General features: G+C 32.6%; 1 non-coding gene and 1 pseudogene across 1 annotated transcript; one reads left to right on the top strand and one right to left on the bottom strand.

Moving 5' to 3' along the window:
• The first annotated feature begins 882 nt into the window (after positions 1–882).
• Positions 883–5835, top strand: LOC112097357 (annotated as a pseudogene).
• LOC112097458 lies at positions 1334–1442 on the bottom strand. The gene has a single exon (XR_002904990.1). It is a non-coding gene; the product is annotated as a small nucleolar RNA R71 (small nucleolar RNA).
• Positions 5836–6961: the final 1126 nt, after the last annotated feature.

Raw genomic sequence — 6961 nt, forward strand, 5'->3', positions numbered from 1 at the left:
TATTTGGTTTGTTTTTCCGTTTTTATTTTTCTCTTATATGTAAAATTTTGTTTTCCCCCTTTTCCTTTTCTTAAATTCTCTTTTGTCCCTAACTCTTCTCAGAATTACGTTCGGACCCCGATATCTTTCAACTGTTTCACTTTCATTCCAAATTGCTATTCTAAACTTCTAAAAATTACAGTTTGGCCATAAAATTAAAAATAATTTGTAATAAAATCCCTAGACGAAATTCCTCAAAATAATTAAGACTTAGACATACTTTGGACATATTTTGGACATATTTGGACATATTTTGGACATATTTGGACATATTTTGGACTAAACTAACTTTAACTACTAACTCTAATTACTAACTCTTAACTTGCTAACTACTAACTTTTTTAATTTCAGTTATTTAATTTTCTGCATTTATTTAATTTCGTATTTATTTATTTTTGCTTTATTGGTGGGTTCAACCACCAAACTAACTACTAACTCCTAATTTTTATTTTCAGTATTTATTTAATTTTTTATTTTGTTTTTGCTTTATTTTTTTTATTGGTGGGTTCAACCACCATTTTATTTATTTATTTTATTATTTTGCGTTTATTTTATTTTATTTTATTTTTTTGCTTTATTGGTGGGTTTAACTACCATTTTTTTCTTTTTCTTTCTTTTGCATTTATTTTATACTTAATTTATTGTTAACTGGTGGGTTCAACCACCAAAATTGTTATTTAATTTTCTTTTGTACACTTATATTATTTGCATATTTAATTTTTTATTTTATTTTATTATCAATTTGTGTAAATATTATCTTTATAACATAACCCTTGCATGAGACGTTGGTCTCGATCTTCAAGTGGCAGGTTAATTCGTAGATCCCAATCTCCACCACCAATCATGGATGAGAATGAAGGCGAAAACGTTTTGGGTGAACTTAATCCTCAAATTGATCAGGGAGACAACCAATCTCAACATGGGCATGATCAGAATCAACCAAAGACTCTGAGAGACTACATGAATCCAACCAGAACCGGAGCACCGTCGTGTATAGTATTTCCTCCAGAAGCATCTCGATTCAATTTTAAACCAGGTATTATCCAACTTTTACCAACATTTCATGGTTTAGAATCTGAGAATCCGTACTTGCATCTAAGAGATTTTGAGGAAGTTTGTAATACATACACGGACCAAAATTGTAGCATGAACATAATTAGATTAAAGCTTTTTCCTTTTTCATTAAAAGATAAAGCTAAAACTTGGCTACAAAACCTTAGATCTGGATCAGTAAGAACTTGGAATAACATGCAAGAACAGTTTTTGAAAAAATTCTTTCCACCTCATAGAACAAATTCTTTTAAAAGGCAAATCACTTCTTTCACTCAAAAAAATGGAGAAACATTATACCAATGTTGGGATAGGTTTAAAGAGTTGCTTAACATATGCCCACATCATGGTTTTGAAACTTGGCGATTGGTCACTTATTTCTACGAAGGCTTAATACCCCAAAGTAGACAGGTTGTTGAAATGATGTGTAATGGTGAATTTAGGGATAAAAATCCTGAAGATGCACTAGATTACCTTGACCAATTAGCTGAAAATGCACAACATTGGGATACTGTTGGAATTTTTGAATTGACAAATAAGCAACAATCATCTCCATCTAGTGGAGGAATCCATAACCTTAGGGAAGATCATGATTTACAAGCAAAATTTGCATCCCTAGTTAGGAAAGTTGAAGCTTTGGAGCATAAAAAGAGTGATCAAGTAAAATCTGTTCAAGAAATTGCATGTAACATATGTAATTCGAATGATCATTTCACTCAAGAGTGTCCCACTTTGCCTGCACTTAAAGAATGTCTAAATGATCAAGCTAATGTCATTAACACTTTCAATAAACCAAACCCATATTCACAGACTTATAATCCTGGTTGGAAAAATCTTCCGAATTTCAGTTGGAGGAATAATAATAATGCACAATCTTCACAAGCACCACCTCCACAAAATTTTCAAAATCCTCAGCCTTATGCACCATATGTTCCACCACCTTGGAAAAATCTGGAGGACACAATGCATTCATTCATCAGAAAGCAAGATGTTATTAACAATCAAAATGCACAAACTTTTTCTGATTTGAAAGATACTCTTGCTAAAATTGCTTCTGCACTCACCATTCAAGAAAAAGGAAAATTTCTAGCCCAACCACAACCAAATCCTAAAATTCAACAAAATCCACCCACAGACCAAGTCAAGTCAGTTATAACTCTTCGTAGTGGTAAGGTTGTTGATAGACCTATGCCTGAACCTTATGAAAATGATGAAAATTCAAAGGGTAAGGAAGGACTAAATGAACTTACACCTAGTGAAGAAATAACTAGTGTTCCACCTGAACTACCATTTCCGCATGCATTGAATAAACCAAAGAAATCAAACCACTCTTCTGAAATTTATGAAATCTTTAAGCAAGTGAAAGTTAACATTCCTCTATTAGATGCAATCAAGCAGGTTCCTTCATATGCCAAATTTTTAAAGGACTTGTGCACTGTTAAGAGGAAATTGAAGGTAAGAAAGAGTGCTTTCATGGCCGAATAGGTAAGTACAATTCTGTCTACTAATAATAAGTTGAAATATAAAGATCCTGGTTGTCCTACCATTTCTTGTATTATTGGTAACCACAGAATTGAGCATGCTTTACTAGATCTTGGTGCTAGTGTTAATTTGCTTCCATATTCAGTTTATCTTCAACTTAATCTTGGTGAGTTAAAATCAACTTCAACTACACTTTTGCTTGCCGATAGATCCGTTAAAGTACCAAAAGGAATAGTGGAAGATGTTTTAGTACAAGTTGATAAATTTATTTATCCTGTGGATTTTATTGTCTTGGAAACTAAACCTGTTGTGAATAATTACAAACCAATTCCTGTAATTTTAGGTCGACCATTTTTAGCAACTGCTAATGCTTTGATTAATTGTAGGAATGGTTTAATGAATTTATCCTTTGGGAATATGACTTTGGAATTGAATGTTTTCAACATGTGCAGGCAACCTAATGAAGAAAATGAGAATGAAGATGATACTGATGAACAAAAGGAATTGTTTGAATCTTGTATCGAGGAAAATATTCAAAAAGGGGATTTTTCTGAACTTTCTAATGTTTGTTTAGTTAATTCAATTGAGTCAAATAAGCAACTTGAACTTGATATTTCTAATATAAATTCGTTGCTTGATTCTATGCAGACTTCGCAAAATTATGATGACGAGCCAAAATTTGAGGAGCTTGGAAGTATTGAAAAAACAGAACAACAAGAAGCACCTAAAATGGAATTGAAACCTTTGCCTGAAGGATTGAAATATGCTTTTCTTGGAGAAGAACAAACTTATCCTGTTGTGATTTCTTCTACTTTAACAAGCGACCAAGAAGGTAAGTTACTAACTGTTCTTAAAAAGCATAAAAATGCAATAGGATGGACTTTAAATGACATTAAAGGCATTAATCCCTTAATCTGCACACATAGAATTAATTTGGAAGAAAATGATAAAATATGTCAACAACCTCAAAGAAGATTAAACCCACACATGAAAGAGGTAGTCAAAACAGAAGTCCTTAAATTACTTGATGTGGGAATTATCTACCCTATTTCTGATAGTAAGTGGGTAAGTCCTACACAAGTAGTGCCTAAAAAATCTGGAATCACTGTTGTTAAAAATGAAAAAGGTGAATTAATTCCAACACGAATTACATCTAGTTGGCGCATGTGCATTGATTATAGAAAATTAAATGAAGCCACTAGAAAAGATCATTTTCCATTACCATTCCTTGACCAAATCTTAGAAAGAGTAGCAGGACATCCATACTATTGTTTTTTAGATGGATATTCAGGTTATTATCAAATTCCTATAGCACTTGAGGACCAAGAAAAGACCACATTCACATGTCCTTTTGGAACATTTGTATTTAAAAGAATGCCATTCGGGCTTTGTAATGCTCCTGCAACATTTCAAAGATGTATGTTAAGCATTTTTTGTGATATGGTTGAACATTGTTTAGAGGTCTTTATGGATGATTTGACTGTGTTTGGGAATTCTTTTGATGATTGCCTTGATAATTTGGAGAAAGTTTTAAAAAGATGTGTTGAAAAAGAACTCGTGTTGAATTGGGAAAAATGTCACTACATGGTTACTTCTGGAATTGTTTTGGGTCATGTTGTTTCTATTAAAGGAATTGAAGTTGACAAAGCAAAAATCGAAGTCATATCTAAATTGCCACAACCAAAAACAGTTAGAGATGTGCGATCCTTTTTAGGACATGCAGGATTTTATAGGAGGTTTATAAAAAACTTTAGTGCCATATCTAAACCACTTTGTAACCTCTTATTAAAAGATGCACCGTTTGAATGGAATGATGATTGCCAAAAATCTTTTGAAAAAATAATTTGTCTTTTAACATCTGCACCTATTATGCAATCTCCTGATTGGTCTTTGCCATTTGAATTAATGTGTGATGCAAGTGATTTTGCTGTTGGTGTTGTTTTAGGACAAAGAAGGGATGGTAAGCCTTTTGTGATTTATTATGCGAGTAAGACTTTGGATAGTGCTCAAATGAATTATTCTACAACTGAAAAAGAATTACTTGTTGTGGTATTTGCATTAAACAAATTCCGTTCATATTTGCTTGGCTCTAAATTTGTTGTGTTTACTGACCATGCTACTGTGAGATATTTGATGAGTAAACAGGATGCCAAACCGAGACAAATTCGTTGGATTTTGTTACTACAAGAATTTGACCTTACCATCAAAGATAAAAAGGGTGCTGAAAATATTGTTGCTGATCATCTATCAAGACTCACATCTGAATTCTGCAATGATATAACACCCATAAATGATTCTTTCCCTGATGAATTTTTATTTTCTGTTACTTCAATGCCTTGGTATGCTAATATTGTTAATTTTCTTGTTACAGGTAAAATGCCTTTGCAATGGAATGCTCAAGAGAAGAAGAAATTTTTTGTTGAAGTAAAGAAATTTTATTGGGATGATCCTTATTTGTTCAAATATTATCCAGATCAAATTTTTCGGCGATGTATTCCTGATAATGAGGTAAGTAGTGTCATTAATTTTTGTCATTCTGAAGCATGTGATGGTCACTTTTCTTCAAGAAAAACTACTGCTAAAATTTTGCAGTGTGGATTTTATTGGCCTACCATGTTTAAAGACACATATGAATTTTCCAAAAGTTGTGAAAAATGTCAAAAATTGGGATCAATTACAAAAAGAAACATGATGCCCTTAAATCCCATACTTGAAATTGAAATGTTTGACTGTTGGGGAATTGATTTCATGGGTCCATTTCCATAATCTTTTGGATTTGTGTATATATTAGTTGCAGTTGATTATGTCTCAAAATGGATTGAAGCAATTTCTTGTCGAAATAATGACAGTAAAACTGTGATTAAATTTTTAAGAGAAAACATTTTAAGTCGATTTGGAATCCCTCGAGCCATTATCAGTGATGGAGGTAAGCATTTTTGTAATAAGTCATTTGAGTCTTTAATGAAGAAATATGGAATTACACATAAAATTGCTACCCCTTATCATCCTCAAACAAATGGTCAAGTTGAATTAGCAAATAGGGAGATAAAACAAATTTTGGAAAAAATGGTTAACCCAAACCGAAAAGATTGGTCTCTTAGACTTAATGATGCACTTTGGGCTTACCGCACTGCATTTAAAACATCATTAGGAATGTCACCCTATCGGTTAATTTATGGTAAACCTTGTCATTTACCTGTTGAACTTGAACATAAATCACTTTGGGCTATTAAAGCTTTTAATTCAAATTTGGTTGATGCTGGTAATGTGCGAAAATTGCAATTGAATGAACTTGAGGAATTAAGGAATGATGCATATGAAAATTCAAGAATTATTAAGGCAAGAACAAAAGCATTTCATGATAAAAGAATTTTTCGAAAAACATTTGAGATTGGTCAAAAAGTGTTGCTTTATAATTCTCGTTTTCATTTATTTCCAGGAAAGTTAAAGTCAAAATGGAGTGGCCCATTTGTTGTAAAAAATGTATATTCATATGGGGCCATAGAAATTGAGAATCCAAATAATGGTGTCACATTTAAAGTTAATGGTCAAAGATTAAAACCATATCTGGAACATCACCCACGTGACGAGGACATCGAAATTAATTTGGATGACCCACCAGTTCTTGATTAAGTCTTTAATGATTTTTTTTTGTTTTACTATTATTTTACCGTTTCATTGTTTGATTTTTTTTCTTTAGATTGATGCACTGTACATAGTTTTTTTTAACATTGTTTTTCTTGTGTAAGCGTGTTTGTTTGACAGTTGTACATTCTCTCATCAATTTTCATTTTACATCATGAGCACCTCAATGAGAAAATACATGTTCGCACATCTTAAAAGATTTCGGCGTATAAAATTTCACTTAAGAGGCCTGATACAAAGCTGTAAATCACATCCACTTTGGGATCTGTAACCACCAGAATTCGTGTCCTATGTTGAGGATCTAGAGGGACAACTCAGAACAGTAGAGAGTGGCGTATATGAATTTCAAATGGAGTTTGAGTTTAACTCAATGAGAGGACGAATATAAGTTCATTTTCCTTTTATATTGTGTGCTTCTTTTTGCTAGCTTTCACGCTTGATTTGATTTTGCAGATTTGATTTTGGTGTGTTTTGATTTATTTTCCCGTATAAATGGCGGATAACTGTACTCCGTGACTTCTTAAGTTGGTATCTTCAGTTTCCCACAATAACTGAAACCCCAAAATCAAACATGGAAGAAATACAACATAAACTCCACAAGCATTTTCCCTCTCTCCCTCAAAATGCCCTCAGGAAAATTTACAAAGCTCGTTGTGAACGACTGCATTTGTTAATGATCAATGGCATTCCTTCTGACATTCGTTGGTTAATTGAAGCAAAGGTCCGATTAGCAGGTGAGTTTTCT

The sequence above is a fragment of the Citrus clementina genome, unplaced genomic scaffold (genome assembly GCF_000493195.1).
Source record: "Citrus clementina cultivar Clemenules unplaced genomic scaffold, Citrus_clementina_v1.0 scaffold_6, whole genome shotgun sequence".
Taxonomy (NCBI): domain Eukaryota; kingdom Viridiplantae; phylum Streptophyta; class Magnoliopsida; order Sapindales; family Rutaceae; genus Citrus; species Citrus x clementina.